Source organism: Mauremys reevesii, linkage group 12, assembly GCF_016161935.1.
Source record: "Mauremys reevesii isolate NIE-2019 linkage group 12, ASM1616193v1, whole genome shotgun sequence".
In the NCBI taxonomy this organism is placed as follows: domain Eukaryota; kingdom Metazoa; phylum Chordata; order Testudines; family Geoemydidae; genus Mauremys; species Mauremys reevesii.
In genome coordinates this window covers 46,161,503-46,179,908 of record NC_052634.1, presented here as the reverse complement: position 1 = coordinate 46,179,908, position 18,406 = coordinate 46,161,503, and the positions used below count along the sequence as shown (strand labels likewise).

The 18,406-nt window shown below is 54.4% G+C and overlaps 2 non-coding genes across 2 annotated transcripts; both read right to left on the bottom strand.

Moving 5' to 3' along the window:
• Nucleotides 1-9,243: 9,243 nt before the first annotated feature.
• On the bottom strand, nucleotides 9,244-9,317 carry TRNAN-GUU. The gene has a single exon. It is a non-coding gene; the product is annotated as a tRNA-Asn (tRNA).
• A 3,215-nt stretch (nucleotides 9,318-12,532) lies between these two features.
• TRNAT-UGU lies at nucleotides 12,533-12,606 on the bottom strand. The gene has a single exon. It is a non-coding gene; the product is annotated as a tRNA-Thr (tRNA).
• Nucleotides 12,607-18,406: the final 5,800 nt, after the last annotated feature.

Sequence of the window (18,406 nt, the reverse complement as noted above, 5' to 3'; positions counted from 1 at the left end):
AAATTGTTTGCCCAGACCAGCTTCCCCAGCACACTCATGGCTGCATTAGTGTAAGTGTGTCCTTGGCTGAACAGCGAGAATTCCTGCCCATTTCCCTTCCGGTTGGAGCAGGATGGGAGAGTGTTTGTGTGAATGACATTGCTGTAGATTGTTGTTCATTCCCATCTCTGACAATTCAGACAGTCCCTTTCCTAGTCAAATCTCCAGCACATCGTTCCAATAGCAGGGGGCAGGATTTCTCTGGGGCACTGAGGGCTGGTGCATGAATTCAGTCTTGCATTTCACCCTTGATGTTTCATGGACTAACAGCAGCAGCAGAAAGAAAGAGCCGAGCCAATATCTCCCTGGCAGGGATGCAGGTGCCACGTCCCCTCAGTCTGACCGTCTCCATTGCAGGATAGAAGGGTTCACTGGAATCGAATACCCTGGCTCAGACCAGAGACACAGGGAGGTTTTGCTGTTCATGGATCTGTGTAAAGGAAATTTTGTCTCTGTGTGAAACTGAGGTCGGAAATGAAACGTCCACATGGTGGCCCAATGCTCTAGGGAATGTGGGTGAAGGACTCAGGCTGAGAAATGATTTAACAGGGGTTTGTATTTATTGCCCCGATTAAAATCTATGGCTAAAGGCAGCCACTGTTGTTAGTACTTGTACCTGTGTAGGGACACCCCAGTGGGTGTCAAGTCCACTGCCTTCACCAGGGGCAGTCGATTATTTTATCAAGATACAAATTTCTTGGTCAAGGCCTAGACTCCAGAGAAAACAATACACTGCTGATAAGAAGAAGTACATCAAAAGATTTTGCAGCCACCATGGGCATAACTATGATGTGTCGTGTTTCACTCTTTATATCTGGTGCCACCTCCTTTCCCTTTAGCCTTGAAGTTGACCAAGGGCAAAGCTGAACATCTCCTCAGATACCAGGGAGCGTTTATGTCCATTCCTGCGAGCTACACAGGGGTTTGATGTTGCTGCTTTCAGTCCTCTGGCTCTGGCGGGATAAGGAACAATTCAGGCTGTCACTGAACTGAAGGAGGAAGATCAGTTTGTGACAGGGAGAGGGACGCCTCCTCTTAAAGGTGTTTGTCTGGCTGGCAGTCCTGGTTCCCAGGTCTTGCCCGTGGGGCTCCAGCAGTTTTGGGACCAGGTCACTCCCTTGGCCCCACCTGCTGCCCCCAGGCGCTTCCTCCCCACCCCCCGCCAGGGGCCCCGGCAGTGCAGCGGAGCTGAGCAGCATCTGCCTGCTCGCTCCAGTGGCTGCCGGCCCCTCCCCAGGGCAGGGCAGGGTGGGGCTGTGCCTCCGCGCGCTGCCCCCGCCCCGAGCCCCTGCAGCCAATGGGACACTGTGGGGGTGATGCCTGGGGGCAGCAGCACATGGAGGCCACCCAGCCTGCCCCACCTTGGAGCCCCAGGTAAGCGCCACACTCCTGACTCCCTCCCAGAGCCTGCACCACCACCCCCTCCACACACGCCTGCCCCCAAGTCCTTCCCACAGCCTGTGCCCTCTCCCTCCACACACCCTCTCCCGCCTGCCCCAATCTCCCTCCCAGAGCCTGCACCCCACCCCTCCTCCTGTTCCCCCTACCCCCTGCCCCAGCCCAGAGCCTGCACCCAGCACCCAAACTCCCAGAGCCATGACAAGGAATTTTTGTGCCCGAGGCAAGGGCCGGCTCCAGGCTCTTTGGCGGCAGGTCCCTGAGTCCCTGTCGGAGGGAAGGACCTGCCACTGAATTGCCACCGCCGCTTCATTCATCCTTCGCTGGCAATTTGGCAGCAGGTCCCTGAGTCCCTCTCGGAGAGAAGGACCCACTGCCGAATTGCTGCCGAAGAAGCAGCAGTGGTAGAGCTGCCGCTGAAGCGCCGCTGATCGTGGCAGAGCTGCGCCCCTCATCTTTGTGTGCCCGAGGCAAGTGCCTCACTCGCCTCGCCCTTGTTACAGCGCTGCAAACTCCATCCCAGAGCCTGCACCCCAGAACCCCTCCCCCACCCAAACTCCCTCCCAGAGACCAGCCGCTCACCCCTTCTGCACCCAAACTCCCCGCAGAGCCTGCACCCCTCCTGCACCCCAAGCCCCAGCCCCAGCCCAGGGCCTGTACCCTAGACCTCCTCCCCCCACCCAAACTCCCTCCCAGAGCCTTAGGCAGGTGAGGGGCAGAGTTTTGGGGGGCGGGTTCTGGGCAGTATGAGTGACATTATTGGCCCACTGGGAGGACTGGAGGACTGGCACTGGCCCTAAGGTAAATTGAGGTTGAGACCCTGCTTTAAGAGATTGGAGCAATGCTGGAGAGACTGACGGGAAGGGAGCTGGGGAGCTGTGTGTGCTCCAGGGAGAGTTGTTGTTGTGCTCTGGTGACACAGAGCGGGGGTGGGGAGTTTGTAAGCTGTGGTGTTTGTATAGAAGAGAGAAAGTTTACTAACCCCCAGGTTAAAAACTGGTCCTGCTCTGGGCTATACAGGACACTCCTTGTTGCGAGTATAGATCAGCGGTTGAATGTTTCCCTGCAAGGTAATGGGTTCCTAATGCCCTCCCTGGTCAGAGCTCCAGCACCTTCTGTACTCGCACCATGAATGTGAAGAACAAGACTCCAACCCCATCATTCTTCCCTGGCCCAGAGGACCAGCAAGATGGGCCCATCCACCAATCACCCTCTGCCCTTCATCCTATCCCAGTCCTGACCTCCAGTTTCACAGCTCTGCTGGTGCCCCTCACTCCCGACTCGCAGGCCCCTGGGCTTCCCCCAGCTCTGATGGTGCCCCTCACTCCCGACCCGCAGCCCCTGCCATCCCAGTCCTGACCTCCAGACTCACAGCTCTGCTGGTGCCCCTCACTCCCAACCCGCAGCCCCCTGGGCTTCCCCCAGCTCTACCGGTGCCCCTCACTCCCGACTCGCAGGCCCCTGGGCTCCCGCTGAGCTCTGCAGTCACTGCACTGCTGGTGCCCCTCACTCCTGACCTGCAGCCCCTGTTATCCCATTCTGGTTGATTATCTAGTGGAACAAGCTCTGCAAGGGACGTGGTTAATTCCCCATCACTGCCTGTGTAAATGAAGACCGCAGCTCTTCCTGCAAGACACCTGGTGTGTGGGTGTCCCTGTTCCCCCTTCAGAACCTCTGGTACATGGTGCTTCCCTCCTCCCAGTTCAAGATCCCCATCATGTGGGTGCTCCCATCCAGGATCTCCGGTGGGTGTCTCTGTCCCCCACCCCATGAACTAGCTCCCGTGTGTGGTTTCCCCTGCCTGCCCCCATCCGGGATCTGTGGGTGTCTCTGTTCCCCTTTTCAAGATCCGTGTTGCTTGGCTGCGTCCCTCCCCCCAAGTCAGAATCCCCAGCGTGTGGGTGCTCCCGTCACCCCTCCAGGCTCTGCGGGGGGTGTCTGTATAAAAAGAGACTGTGTCTCACTGTCTTGCCCAGGCTACGCTGCAGGGGCTATTCACAGGTGTGATCCCACTACTGATTGACACGGGAGTTTTGACCTGCTCCGTTTCTGACCTGGGCCGGTTCACCCCTCCTTAGGCAACCTGGGGACCCCAAGCTGCGGACACCTGATCGGCACAGCCCCCTGCAGCCCAGAGCTCCTGAGCTCAAGCGATCCGCCGGCCTCAGCCTCCCCAGGCGCTGGGATCACAGGCACCAGCCACGGGGCCTGGCTGGTTACAAGGTCTCCTGCTTCCAATTTCAGGCTCAGCCTGGGAGCTCTGCGCTCTGAGCGGGTGGAAGTGGAGCCTGGAACTGAGATGATGTGCTGAAGGTTATTTGCACTGTGCGCTTCACATGGAGGTGAAAACACGGGACACAGATCTTTGAGCACAACCCTCGTCCTGAGGAATGGGTGGGGGGGGGGCGGAGGCCTGCATAAAGAGAGACCGGCTGTCCCTGGCGGGGCTGCAGCGGCTCTTCACAGGGGCAGTCCCACTGCCAATTGGTACCAGAGTTTTGAAAACCTCCTTTCCTGAGCTGGCTCCCCTCTCCCTAGGGGGAACTGGGGACCCCAAACTTCCCAGAAACCATCATAGCGAGGCCAACCTGAGCACAGACACCTGCTCAGCACCCCGGGGTGCAGCCCTGAACTCCGGCAATCAGCTACGCTCAGCTGCCCACCCAACAAGTGTTACACGGAGGAGCCTTCGTGCCACGCGTGTTCAGGTCCCTCCCTGCGCCAGCTTTAAACTCCCCTGCTCAGTTCTAAGCTTTGGCCACACGGGGGCAGCCTGGAGCTCAGCCAACGCCTCCTGTTGCTGGCTGCGTTTCCCGCTCCTCGTGGCAGGTTCACACCCCGCAGGCAGATCTCTGAACCGGAGCCGAACCGTTCCCCAAATCCAGCGCTTTAGCAGCAGCTTTGCTAGGAAAGCGCTGACGTCCCCAAGTAAAGTAAGAGCCAGAGCGCTGTGTCCAGGATCTTCTATCGGGCCCCTCACCGTGGTGTCTGTCAGGCACAAGGAGGAGCCAGGGAAATGTTTTCATGGTGTTTAAGGGCAGAAGGGGCCATTAGCTCAGCTAGTCTGACCCCCGAATAACACAGAATTACACCATGACACGTATTGATCCCACAGACCTTAGATAGATCAAAGCGTTTCAGCTCAGGAAGGAGGCTAAACTGGGTGCCAGAGGCAGCGAACAAGGGGCCCCCAAGGCAATGGCAGGGAACTGACGAGGTGAAATATGCCCAGATGATCCCAGCAGGCGACCCACCCCCATGCTACAGAGGTGGGAGTCCCTGTTCCTCCTGCCCTTAAGAATCTCTGGTGGTAAGTGGGTCCCCCCAGTTCCCCAGATAAGAATCCTCCATGGGATTTCCCTGGCTTCACCTCCAAATAAGACCATTGTGTGGAGGGAATGGAAGGAAGGTTGTCTGGCAGATATGTAAAGGGGGACTGTGTCTCCCTGTCTGGCCCAGGCTCCTTGGAGGAAGTGATCTCAGTGTGTCTGGCTGTCTCCATTCCTCCCACCCATAAGAATCCCTGGTGTGTGGGTGCACCCTAGACCATTACGGATCTCTGGGGGTGGGTGTCTCTCTCCCCCTAGTCAGGATCTCTGGGACGTGCCTGTATAAAAGGAGACTTTGACTCACCCAGGCTGGGCTGCCATCATGGAACAGACCAGGTCCTTCTGTGGAGGGTTTGCGTTCCTCCAATGATGTGATCTCAGTGTGTGTGGGTGTCCCTGTCCCTTCAACCCTTAACAATCCCCGGTGTGTGGGTGCGCTGGGCCCCATTACAATCCCCTCTGTCTTACCCCCCATGAGGGATCCGGTGGATGTGGGGGTTCTCCACGCTACTGGGGGTGTCTGGTGCCCCTGTCCCTCCTGGTTAATGTGTGTGGGTGTCCCCCCCGCCCGTTAAGGATCTGTGTTGTGTGGATGCCCCCGTTCTTCTCATTAAGAATGGTGCAACGGAGCATATGGGTGTGTCCCCCACCCCATGAACTAGCTCCCGTGTGTGGTTCCCCTGCCCCCCATCCAGGCTCTGTGGTGTGTGGGTGTCGCTGTTCCCCTTTTCAAGATCCGTGTGCAGGGGGGGTCCCTCCCCCCAAGTCAGAATCCCCAGCATGTGGGTGCTCCCATCCCCCCTCCAGGCTCTGCGGGGGGGGGGGGTCTTAAAAGAGACCGTGTCTCACTGTCTTGCCCAGGCTACGCTGCAGGGGCTACTCACAGGCACAACCCCACTACTGATCAGCACAGGAGTTTTGACCTGCTCTGTTTCTGACCTGGGCCGGTTCACCCCTCCTTAGGCAACCTGGAGACCCTGAGCTTCCCAGGGATCACCCTATTGATGCCGAGCTTAGTGCGGACACTCAATCGGCACAACCCCCTGCAGCAGGGCCGGCTTTAGGCCAATTCCACCAATTCCCCCGAATCGGGCCCCGCGCCTAAGAGGGCCCCGCACCCAGTGAGAATCCCTTCCCTGGCTAGAGGTGCCTTTTTAATTTTTACTCACCTGGCGGCGCTCCGGGTCTTCGGCGGCACTTCGGCAGCGGGTCCTTCAGTGCCGCCGAAGACCTGGAGCGAGTGAAGGACCCACCGCCGAAGTGCCACCGAAGACTCGAAGCACCGCTAGGTGAGTACAAGCCCCATGTACATGTGGACAAGGGGGATCCGGTGGACATAGTGTACTTAGATTTCCAGAAAGCCTTTGACAAGGTCCCTCACCAAAGGCTCTTACGTAAATTAAGCTGTCATGGGATAAAAGGAAAGGTCCTTTCATGGATTGAGAACTGGTTAAAGGACAGGGAACAAAGGGTAGGAATTAATGGTAAATTCTCAGAATGGAGAGGGGTAACTAGTGGTGTTCCCCAAGGGTCAGTCCTAGGACCAATCCTATTCAATTTATTAATAAATGATCTGGAGAAAGGGGTAAACAGTGAGGTGGCAAAGTTTGCAGATGATACTAAACTACTCAAGATAGTTAAGACCAAAGCAGATTGTGAAGAACTTCAAAAAGATCTCACAAAACTAAGTGATTGGGCAACAAAATGGCAAATGAAATTTAATGTGGATAAATGTAAAGTAATGCACATTGGAAAAATAACCCCAACTATACATACAACATGATGGGGGCTAATTTAGCTACAACGAGTCAGGAAAAAGATCTTGGTGTCATCGTGGATAGTTCTCTGAAGATGTCCACGCAGTGTGCAGAGGCGGTCAAAAAAGCAAACAGGATGTTAGGAATCATTAAAAAGGGGATAGAGAATAAGACTGAGAATATATTATTGCCCTTATATAAATCCATGGTACGCCCACATCTCGAATACTGTATACAGATGTGGTCTCCTCACCTCAAAAAAGATATTCTAGCACTAGAAAAGGTTCAGAAAAGAGCAACTAAAATGATTAGGGGTTTAGAGAAGGTCCCATATGAGGAAAGATTAAAGAGGCTAGGACTCTTCAGTTTGGAAAAGAGAAGACTAAGGGGGGACATGATAGAGGTATATAAAATCATGAGTGATGTTGAGAAAGTGGATAAGGAAAAGTTATTTACTTATTCACATAATACAAGAACTAGGGGTCACCAAATGAAATTAATAGGCAGCAGGTTTAAAACAAATAAAAGGAAGTTCTTCTTCACGCAGCGCACAGTCAACTTGTGGAACTCCTTACCTGAGGAGGTTGTGAAGGCTAGGACTATAACAATGTTTAAAAGGGGACTGGATAAATTCATGGTGGCTAAGTCCATAAATGGCTATTAGCCAGGATGGGTAAGAATGGTGTCCCTAGCCTCTGTTCGTCAGAGAATGGAGATGGATGGCAGGAAAGAGATCATTGCCTGTTAGGTTCACTCCCTCAGGGGCACTTGGCATTGGCCACTATCGGTAGACAGATACTGGGCTAGATGGACCTTTGGTCTGACCCAGTATGGCCTTTCTTATGTTCTTAACGGCCGTTAGGAACCCATACCCCTTAATGGTGAGTACTTTTCAGGAGAGGGTGACGCTCTCAGGCCTCAAATGCCAGGTACAGTTACTCTGTCCTTGATCCAAAATCAACAGGAAAATACACTGGATTACTCCTGCCCCAATAACAAAGAGACTGGGGATATCGCAGCAGCTGAAATGACCGTTTGGACAAGCACTCCCATCATGCAATCCGGGATGGGCGTAACCATGCAAATGACATCAGCCCCAAAAGGCCTTGACAACACATCACCAACAGATGGCAGGGCAGACTTCATACTGACCCTGCTTCAACTAGATTGTGGCAAAGATTCCAAAACACCGAACGTTAAAACTCACCAAACGCGGGTCAATCCATCCTCATCGTCGTAACCGCTCGTTATATTCCACACCCGAACGTAGCCCTCATATGGACAACATACCCTCCTAACTCAGTATCTGTACGTTAACCTTTTACCCCCCCGTCAGGGCTATTGCAGATTATGTATTCCTTATGCCACCCGATCTTAAACTGAATTTTGCATCCCTTGGGTAAGCTGTACGTTGTTCCCTGAGCACCAGAAACTTCTATGCCGAAACTCTGTACTGTACACTTTTTTTTTCTTTGAACGTCATCTTAATAAAAAGTTGACTTTTGTTCGAGATCCCGGCTCCTGTTCCTTTGCAAGGCGTGTGCGTTTGCTCCGGGTTTTAGTCTGCTAATACAGCGGGGGGTCGATTGAGCCAGACGCGCTTGCCTGCTGCAGACACGGATCCAAGGCTGAACCTCGTCCCCCACAAGCTTGAAAGCTTAACTGAAAACTGTTTAAGAAGTGCTCCCGTCTCCGGCACTCAGCTACCCAGCTCCCAATGGGGTCCAAACCCCAAATAGATCCCTTTTACCCTGTAGAAGCTGTAAAATCCTGTGACCAGGGCAGCTGCCTAGCAGCCTGCGCATCTGCCTGCCAGCACGAGAGCGCGGAAGGCACTAATCCGGATAGTGGTGGCTAGGTGGCAGGGGGAGGGTGTGAAGAGCCAGCAGAGTGGCGCAGCGGGAGCGTGCTGGGCCCATAACCCAGAGGTCGATGGATCGAAACCATCCTCCGCTACGCGTGCGCTTGTTTCTTTTCCCTCTGGGCCTTCAAGCGAGCCGGTGACCAGCAGAGCACCAAGAGCCTAGGCCATGAGGCAAGAGGTGGCTGAGGCGAAGTGGCCTGCCAGGGAGTTCCCCGGCACCTCTGGCTGCCTGGGCTGAAGGCAAGAGGCAGACCTCGGCGTGGTGAGGGCCTCCTGTCCTGGAATGAGGCTGCAGTGCTTCCTGGTCCCCTTTTCCCACCACCCCGGCAGGCGGCTGCTGCAGGAGAACACGACGGAGGCTCTGGGGGCGCTAGGCAGCGCTGTGTGTGTGGCTGTCAGGGGAAAGAGCCGAGGCTCCAGACTCGACCTGCCATTGACTCGCGTGGCTCTGCGCGGCCGTCAGCTGGGGCGGGCCAGGCTGCGGACGTGACTCAGGCTTGGGCTGCATGGCCGTGCTTTCCTGACGAGGCATGAGGCAGGCCAAGAGCTTTGCACGGCGTACAGGGAAGTGGGAGGGAGGCGTCTTTGAGCCGGCGTGTCTCCTCCGCTTCTCCCTTGCCGCTTGGGCGGAGGCGGGAAGGGAGCGAAATGTTCCCGGCTGAAAGTTTTTGTGCTCGGCCTTGAGGATTAAGCTTGAGCCTCTGGCACGGCTGCTGGCAGATGGGTTTCTGAATGGCATCCAGCCCGCTCTTTGGACCACCAGCTGAAAGCACTGAGGCCAAGAGGCAGCAAAATGGGACCTTTGAGGCTCCCCCACAGGCCTCGGGGAAGCAAGGAAGCAGCACAGGCTTAGCGTCGTCCCTGGGTGGGCTCGAACCACCATCCTTTCGGTTAACAGCCGAACGCGCTGACCCATTGCGCCACAGAGACACGGCTGTATTGAGCACAAAAGCCGGGCATCAGCTCAGGGTGCCGTATAGCACATGCATGCAGTGGATAGACAAGCAACAGCAAGGAACTGGATTGGTATTGAGCAAAAGTTCTGTGGGAAGGAACCGAAAAGAGCAACGGGGCTGTGGTACAGCGCTCGCATACACTTTCTTTGGCCTGTTTTGCTGGAAGAGTTAGCAGAACGAGATTGTTAGTCACAGGACACTGGGTGCGTTTATGCAAATACTGGACTCTTGGACGGGGGCAGGGGGGGGGCACACAACTTCTGTGGTACATGCACCACCTCTGCAACTAACGTTTGCTACCTCAATCCCTAACAACACACCTTTTACCTCTCAGGACTAAAATACACCGTGAAAGAGATCTAACGGCATAAGCTTAGGGTGAGCAACTGCAGCACTCACAACAATTTGAAGAGATTCAAAACCCCCTCTGCCTCTGTCTTTCCACACCAGGGACAGCAGAAAGGACATCAGCAGCACCTGCAAGACACCAACAAACATCCATTTCTACCTCCCCCCACGAACTGCCGTTAGGAACCCATACCCCTTAATGGTGAGTACTTTTCAGGAGAGGGTGACGCTCTCAGGCCTCAAATGCCAGGTACAGTTACTCTGTCCTTGATCCAAAATCAACAGGAAAATACACTGGATTACTCCTGCCCCAATAACAAAGAGACTGGGGATATCGCAGCAGCTGAAATGACCGTTTGGACAAGCACTCCCATCATGCAATCCGGGGTGGGTGTAACCATGCAAATGACATCAGCCCCAAAAGGCCTTGACAACACATCACCAACAGATGGCAGGGCAGACTTCATACTGACCCTGCTTCAACTAGATTGTGGCAAAGATTCCAAAACACCGAACGTTAAAACTCACCAAACGCGGGTCAATCCATCCTCATCGTCGTAACCGCTCGTTATATTCCACACCCGAACGTAGCCCTCATATGGACAACATACCCTCCTAACTCAGTATCTGTACGTTAACCTTTTACCCCCCCGTCAGAGCTATTGCAGATTATGTATTCCTTATGCCACCCGATCTTAAACTGAATTTTGCATCCCTTGGGTAAGCTGTACGTTGTTCCCTGAGCACCAGAAACTTCTATGCCGAAACTCTGTACTGTGCACTTTTTTTTCTTTGAACGTCATCTTAATAAAAAGTTGACTTTTGTTCGCGATCCCGGCTCCTGTTCCTTTGCAAGGCGTGTGCGTTCGCTCCGCGTTTTAGTCTGCTAATACGGCGGGGGTCGATTGAGCCAGACGCGCTTGCCTGCTGCAGACACGGATCCAAGGCTGAACCTCGTCCCCCACAAGCTTGAAAGCTTAACTGAAAACTGTTTAAGAAGTGCTCCCGTCTCCGGCACTCAGCTACCCAGCTCCCAATGGGGTCCAAACCCCAAATAGATCCCTTTTACCCTGTAGAAGCTGTAAAATCCTGTGACCAGGGCAGCTGCCTAGCAGCCTGCGCATCTGCCTGCCAGCACGAGAGCGTGTAAGGCACTAATCCGGATAGTGGCGGCTAGATGGCAGGGGGAGGGTGTGAAGAGCCAGCAGAGTGGCGCAGCGGGAGCGTGCTGGGCCCATAACCCAGAGGTCGATGGATCGAAACCGTCCTCTGCTACGCCTGCGCTTGTTTCTTTTCCCTCTGGGCCTTCAAGCGACCGGTGACCAGCAGAGCACCAAGAGCCTAGGCCATGAGGCAAGAGGTGGCTGAGGCGAAGCGGCCTGCCAGGGAGTTCCCCGGCACCTCTGGCTGCCTGGGCTGAAGGCAAGAGGCAGACCTCGGCATGGTGAGGGCCTCCTGTCCTGGAATGAGGCTGCAGTGCTTCCTGGTCCCCTTTTCCCACCACCCCGGCAGGCGGCTGCTGCAGGAGAACACGAGGGAGGCTCTGGGGGCGCTAGGCAGCGCTGTGTGTGTGGCTGTCAGGGGAAAGAGCCGAGGCTCCCGACTCGACCTGCCTTTGACTCGCGTGGCTCTGCGCGCCGTCAGCTGGGGCGGGGCGGGCCAGGCTGCGGACGTGACTCAGGCTTCGGCCGCATGGCCGCACTTTCCTGACGAGGCATGAGGCAGGCCAAGAGCTTTGTACAGCGTACAGGGAAGTGGGAGGGAGGCGTCTTTGAGCCGGCATGTCTCCTCCACTTCTCCCTTGCCGCTTGGGCAGAGGCGGGAAGGGAGCGAAATGTTCCCGGCTGAAAGTTTTTGTGCTCGGCCTTGAGGATTAAGCCGGCACGGCTGCTGGCAGATGGGTTTCTGAATGGCATCCAGCCCGCTCTTTGGACCACCAGCTGAAAGCACTGAGGCCAAGAGGCAGCAAAATGGGACCTTTGAGGCTCCCCCACAGGCCTCGGGGAAGCAAGGAAGTAGCACGGGCTTAGCGTCATCCCTGGGTGGGCTCGAACCACCATCCTTTCAATTAACAGCCGAACACGCTGACCCATTGCGTCACAGAGACACGGCTGAATTGAGCACAAAAGCCGGGAATCAGCTCAGGGTACGGTATAGCACACGCGTGCAGTGGATAGACAAGCAACAGCAAGGAACTGGACTGGTATGGAGCGAAAGTTCTGTTGGAAGGAACCGAGAAGAGCACCGGGGCTGTGGTACAGCGCTCGCATACACTTTCTTTGGCCTGTTTTTCTGGAAGAGTTAGCAGAGCGAGATTGTTAGTCACTGGTCAGTGGGTGGGTTTATGCAAATCATGGACTCTGGGACCAGATCAGGGGAGGGAAAGGGGGAACGATTTTTGTGGCACACGCACCACCTCTGCAGTCAATGTTTGCTACCTCACTCCATAACACCACATAAAGAGCAGCCTTTTACCTCCCAGGGTCAAAATATACTGCGAAAGAGATGGCATGGCATAAAGTTAGTGAGAGTGATTTCAGCACTGCAGCACTAACCACAATTCTAAGAGATTCAAAAATGCCTCTGTCTTTACACACCAGGAACAGCACATGCAAAAACAAAACATACATCCATTTCTATTTCCCACAAGGTTTTTGCATTTGGAATCCAGACCCGTTAATGGTGGGTACTTTTCAGGCAAGGGTGAAGCTCTCAGGCCTCAAATGCCAGGTACAATTATTGTGTCCTTGATGCAAACTGGGCTAGATCAAAAGCCTACCTAGCTCTGAACCTTGTCTTCTGACAGCAGTCAATAACAGGTGCTCCAACAACCAGTGTACAAGGCACCACTGGGAGTTGATCCCAGGATCTTCTGTTTACAAAACAGATGCTTTAACCAGCTAAGCCATGGTGCCTGTACATGGTTAAAACACACTGTCTGCACACAACTGACTCCTTGCCATCGCCACCGGGGCCTGACAAGCTTTGGTTGTGTTTGGATTCTGCAAAGCAGAGGAGCAGGTGATGTTTTCCTTGCAAGCTGTGTGTGAGTGAATCTTTGGCCAGGTCTGCACTACAAAGTTGTTTCAGCAGAATTATATTGCTCAGGTGTGTGAAAAACACACAACACTCCCTTGGTCGGCAGCTTGTGGCTGGTGTATACACTGCAATGCCACGTCTGGCGACAAAACTGCCCTGTTTTGCTGACAAAATAAAACGACTTCGATGAGAGGTCTAGAGCTTTTTGCAGCAAACTTAAAGTGACAGAGTAAACACTGCTGTTCATTATATCACCATAACTCGCCTTCCCCAGTATCCCACAATGCCTGCCGTGAACTCGCCTGCCCTGCATTCCTGCTACAGAGCCATGGGCCCCTCCCCTTTCATAGCTCTGGGAAGTTCTGACAGCTGAGCCTGCTGCTCTGCTCCAGCAGCCAGGAGCAAATCACTGCTGTGGATGCTGCTCTCTCCCGCACAGCGAACACAGAGCAGGGTGGTGGGAACTTCCTTACATGGTGTGGGGGGGGGCACCGGCATCTGAACTGTGATACCTCCATGACACCCCTTCCCTCGAGGAGGCTCTTACTTTCTAAACAGGGATGGCTGTTTTCTCGTAAAATCACTAAAAGGGAAGGAGAAAACTCGGAAGAGGTTCCTCCTGGCACTCACGTGCCTGAACCCGAATACTCTCTCAGTCCTCAAAGAGAGACCTGGAGAAGGAGACTTGCTGAAGCAAAGCCACAGGGGTCTCTGAGGTTTCCCTGGCCCCTCACCCCTCTCCTGCCTGCCTGATGTCAGCATCTCTCTGTGAGGTCACCACCTCCCCACCACCTTTGACCAATAGTCTGAGGTCCTGCAAAAGGCCTTTGTGATGTCACTGCCACACCCCTCCCTTGCTGTGCTAATGTCCTGCCCCTGGCCAGGCACTTTGGAGGTTTGAGCTACTCCCTGTGGATCACCCCACTCAAGGAGCGTTCGTTCTAGGAAGCAAGCCGGCTAGACAGTAAAACATCAGACGCTGCTCCCAATGCTACACTCAGTTTTTCAGAAATTAGTCGACTTTATTGCCAGAAGAGACCATTAGAGCATCTAAGATGTTGGTTTGGTTTAATTTCAGTCACTTTGTATCAGTTTATCAATGTAATGAGAGAATCAATGTCCTGCAGGTCATTGAACACCCAGTGGAGGAAGAAAGGGGCCGGACTATACAATGAGCTGTTGAAGTTATCCTGGTATTACAATGTTTGCTTTATTTTTTTTAAAAAATTTCTTTACTTCCCTCTCCCTTTTAGACTCAGAGCCTTTAAGGTCAGAAGGGACCAGTGTGATCATCTAGTCCGACCTGCTGCACCTTGCAGGCCAAAAGACCCCACCCACCCACTCCTGTAATAGACCCGGGAGGGGAGGCAGCTCTGTGCACTGCCCCTACCCCAGGCAGCACATGGAGGCCCTCTGCTCCCCTCCCCCCATGGGTGTGCAGAGATGTGCCAGCAACACTAAGGTGGCTCCCTGCCCACTCTGCCTCCGTCCCTCCGTGCCACTCCCAGAAGTGGTTGGCATGTCCCAGCATCCCCTGGGGTGGGGGGAGTGTCTTCATTCATTGCCCCTGCCCCAAGTACCAACTCCGCAGCTCCCATTGGCCAGGAACTGCAGCCAATTGGAGCTCTGGGGGCGGCGCCTGCAGGCAGCGGCGCACGGAGATCCCCTGGCACGGCCCACCTAGGACCTGCTGTCGCAGGGTTGTGTGTACCAGGCACTTTGGGAGCTGCAGTGCCCGGGGTAAGCGCCACCCCTCCTGCACCCCAACCCCCTCCCCCAGTGCAGAGCCAGCATCCCGCACCCAAATTTCCTCCCATAGCTTTGCTTGTCTTCCTTTCACCCAGAACCATCCTTCTTCTCCTGGGCTGCAAGTAGCCATCCCTGGGAAGCCAAGAGGCAGGCACAAGATTCTGCCTCCCAGCAGCCAACCGCACCTCACCAGGCTTTGCAGAATGACTGGTGGTGCTCTACTAACCCCACTTAGCCGCACTGAGGCGCTTAGCTTCTGCTCTGCCTTCCTCAGCTCGACTTTCCTCTTTTGCCCCATTCCCGCCTCACTCCCTCCTTTGGCAAGTCACGCAGAGGAGGCAGCAGGAAGAGCCGGCTGTCATAGGCCAATCTCCAAGGGCAGAGGAGACCAAGCCACAAGGCTTCAAAAGGTGACTGGCCAAGAGCCTCTAGCTTTCCCCTGCTGATGCCAAGGCTTTCTCCTCAGCTCATTTCACCACCCTCTGCCATGCAGGGGTTGGGGTTATCGCAGATGTTACCCAAAACTGGGCCAGGTAGTAAGCGTAGGAAGGACTAATGACCAACCAGAGTTTGGCAGAAAGCAGCACATTTATTACACTGACAGCTAAGCTCAAAATAAGCGGGGGCAGGGGGGGTCACACTCGCACTCGCATACTCACGCTCCCAGGACTGGCATGGCACTGGAGATGTCAGGATTCTTCAAGGTAAGTGTCCCACAGCCAGGGCCGGCTGCAGACCCCAGCGCGCCAAGCAGGCGCGTGGGGCGGGATTGTCCTGGCAGGGCGGCATTGTCCTGGCAGGGCGGTCCACCGGAGCCCCGGGACGAGCGGACCTGCCGCAGGCATGACTGCGGAGGGTCCCCTCTTCCCACGGCTCCGCTTGAGCTCCCGCAGGCATGACTGCGGTGGGTGCGCTGGTCCCGCGGCTCGGACGGAGCTCCCGCAGGCATGCCTGCGGATGCTCCACCGGAGCCGCGGGACCACGGGACGGTCCGCAGGCACTTCTTCCCCAGCCGCGGGACTGAGGAAGGGCGGCGCGAGCGGTGCAGCGCGCCGCCCTGTTGGGGCGGCGGAATTTCTAGAGCCGCCCCTGCCCACAGCGCAGCTATGGATGGTGCAATGAAGGTAAGTCTTCCTGAGGCACAATGAAATACAACGCAGAGAACCACTGGCCAGGCGGTCCGGGCAAAGGGCATTCACTGGAGGTACAAGCTTGTGAGTGCTCTCCTGAGCACATGGCCCCTTCCCCTTTTAAGGGCCTGCACCTCATGGCCTGTGACAAGAGATGACTTGGCTGCATCTGGTTGGTCACACTCCACCTTGGGCAGTGTCCATGCTCTGGGTGTGTGAGCGCTGCCTAATTAGACTCACAGACACCTTGTCTACCTGGGAGCTCTTCTGCTCTTCAACCAGCCCATTCATCCCATGAGCATTCCAGGAGGGGGAAAGCCACTTCACAGGCATTCAGAGAGGGAGAGGAGACAAAAGTGAGAGCAGGGGAAGTATAACAGACCTTTTGAGCATAGAAATCACTGCTGCTCCTACAACAGCAGGGACAGGCCAGTAGGAGCTGGGAAAATTAAGGTAGCATGTTTCTGCACCAGGGACCTTTTGCGTGTTAGGCAAATGTGATAACCACTACACTACAGAAACTGTCACATGGCTCTGCTCCTCCCTTCATAAGAACATAAGAATGGCCATACTGGGTCAGACCAAAGGTCCATCCAATCCCGCATCCTATCTGCCAACAGTGGACAATGCCAGGTGCCCCAGAGGGACTGAACCTAACATGTAACGATCAAGTGATCTCTCTCCTGCCATCCACCTCCACCCTCTGACAAACAGAGGCTAGGGACACTATTCCTTACCCATCCTGGCTAATAGCCATTCATGGACTTAACCTCCATTAATTTATCTGTGAAAAGAACAAGGACTACTTGTGGTGCCTTAGAGACTAACAAATTATTTGAGCATAAGCTTTCGTGGGCTAAAACCCACTTCATCGGATGCATGCAGTGGAAAATACAGCAGGAAGATATAGATATAGATATACAGAGAACATGAAAAAATGGGTGTTGCCATAGACACTATAACAAGAGTGAGCAGTTAAGGTTAAGTGATATTCAGGATGGCCCATTTCCAACAGTTGACAGGAAGGTGTGAGTAACAGTAGGGGGACAAATAAACATGGGGAAATAGTTTGACTTTGTGTAATGACCCATCCACCCCCAGTCTTTATTCAAGCCTAATTTAATGGTGTCCACTTTGCAAATTAATTCCAATTCAGCAGTCTCTTGTGGGAGTCTGTTGTTGAAGGTTTTTTCTTGTAATATTGCAACTTTTAGGTCTGTAATCAAGTGACCAGGGAGGTTGAAGTGTTCTCTGACTGGTTTTTTAATGTTATAATTCTTGATGTCTGATTCGTGTCCATTTACTATTTTACGTAGAGACTGTCTGGTTTGGCCAATGTACCTGGCAGAGGGGCATTGCTGGCACATAATAGCATAAAGAGATAAGTCAGCACCTGAATAGCACTTTTTTGGGCCTGCTGCTTCTCTGTCTGGGAAGTTTTTGTCAGCCCTGGCACCCAAAGAGGACATCATTGCGAGTGCCCACGAAGGCAAGATGAATTTTTGCCTGCCTTGCTCAGCTTGACTTGCTTCCTCACCCCATTCCTGCCTTAGATCCTGAGTTACCTGGTGGCTGAAGATGGTCCATTGTCTCGAGCGGTGCCAGAGCCTGACACAGTGCCCCGGGCCGCCTTTGCTCTGTACATGCCGGCCATGCACATTTGCAAATACTTTAAAGCTCCTGTCAGTAAGTTCTGGGGACAGTTGCTCACCTTCAGAGGAAGCTCCCTAAAATTGGCCTGTCTCACCCAGTGGTACATTGACCTCTGTTCAGACTGAGCCGAAGGGGGGGCCTCGCTGCTGTGGCTGCCACTGCTGCGAGGGTGGCCACTGTTGCGGATGAAGCCATCCTGGAAGCACCTTCCACCTAGCCACCCACTGAAAATCCTGTAGGATGTAAGGTGGGAATAGAAGAACACAGGGGGAGGGGGGCTTCCTAATCTCCTCCCCCTTCTGCCACCATCGGCCATCCCATACCTGGTGCTGCACCCAGTGGGGTAAAAAAAAATACGGCCATATCGGAAGAGTTAGTGGGGTTCTTTGCGGTTGCACCACCATTCCCCTCGGGCCTGACCTGACCTCCAGCTCAGCCACCCACTGAAAATTGAAAAACAAAACAGTAGAGCCGTACGAGGCTTCAAAGCCCACCAGGCCCAACCCCTCTTCTAATACGACAGAAAAGCCGCACTTCTCCTGACTAGGTAGGGACGTCCTATGGCCCCACAAGAAGTGGAAGGCCATCGTGTTCGGTCTCAGCAGCACTCGTGGAGCAGGGGAAAACACATGGCTGAGGAAATTCCCCACAGCCAAAAGATAGGTCTTGAGCATCACAAATTTGTAGGTTAATGACAAGGTCCACTTACACCACTGGCTGAGCCACTCCTCACAGGCCAGCAACCATTTCTCCCAGTTCGTGTTCCCCACCTTGTCCCCACCCAAACGCTAGAAGGCCCAGCCATCAACCTGCCCACTCTTGCAGCTCTCCTCTTCCGCCCTGACTGATAGGGGGGAGTATTGAGCCTCCCTCCCTTAGGCCCTTCAGCATCCCTGGGGAACACCAACGCCGCCCAACTGACTTTGGGCCAGTAGGTCAACCAATAGGGCTGCCTCCTAGGCCAGGCTGCAGCCCAGCTTCAGGACTCACAGGAAATGGAGCTCGCATCCCTACCTACAGGACTCCAGGCATGGCCAGGCTTCTGGATCAAACATCCCCTCTTGTGCTCAAGTCACAACAGCTAGCGGGCAAAAGACAGACTTTCATGGCCTTTGAGAAAGCAAGATAGAGCCTTGGAAGACCC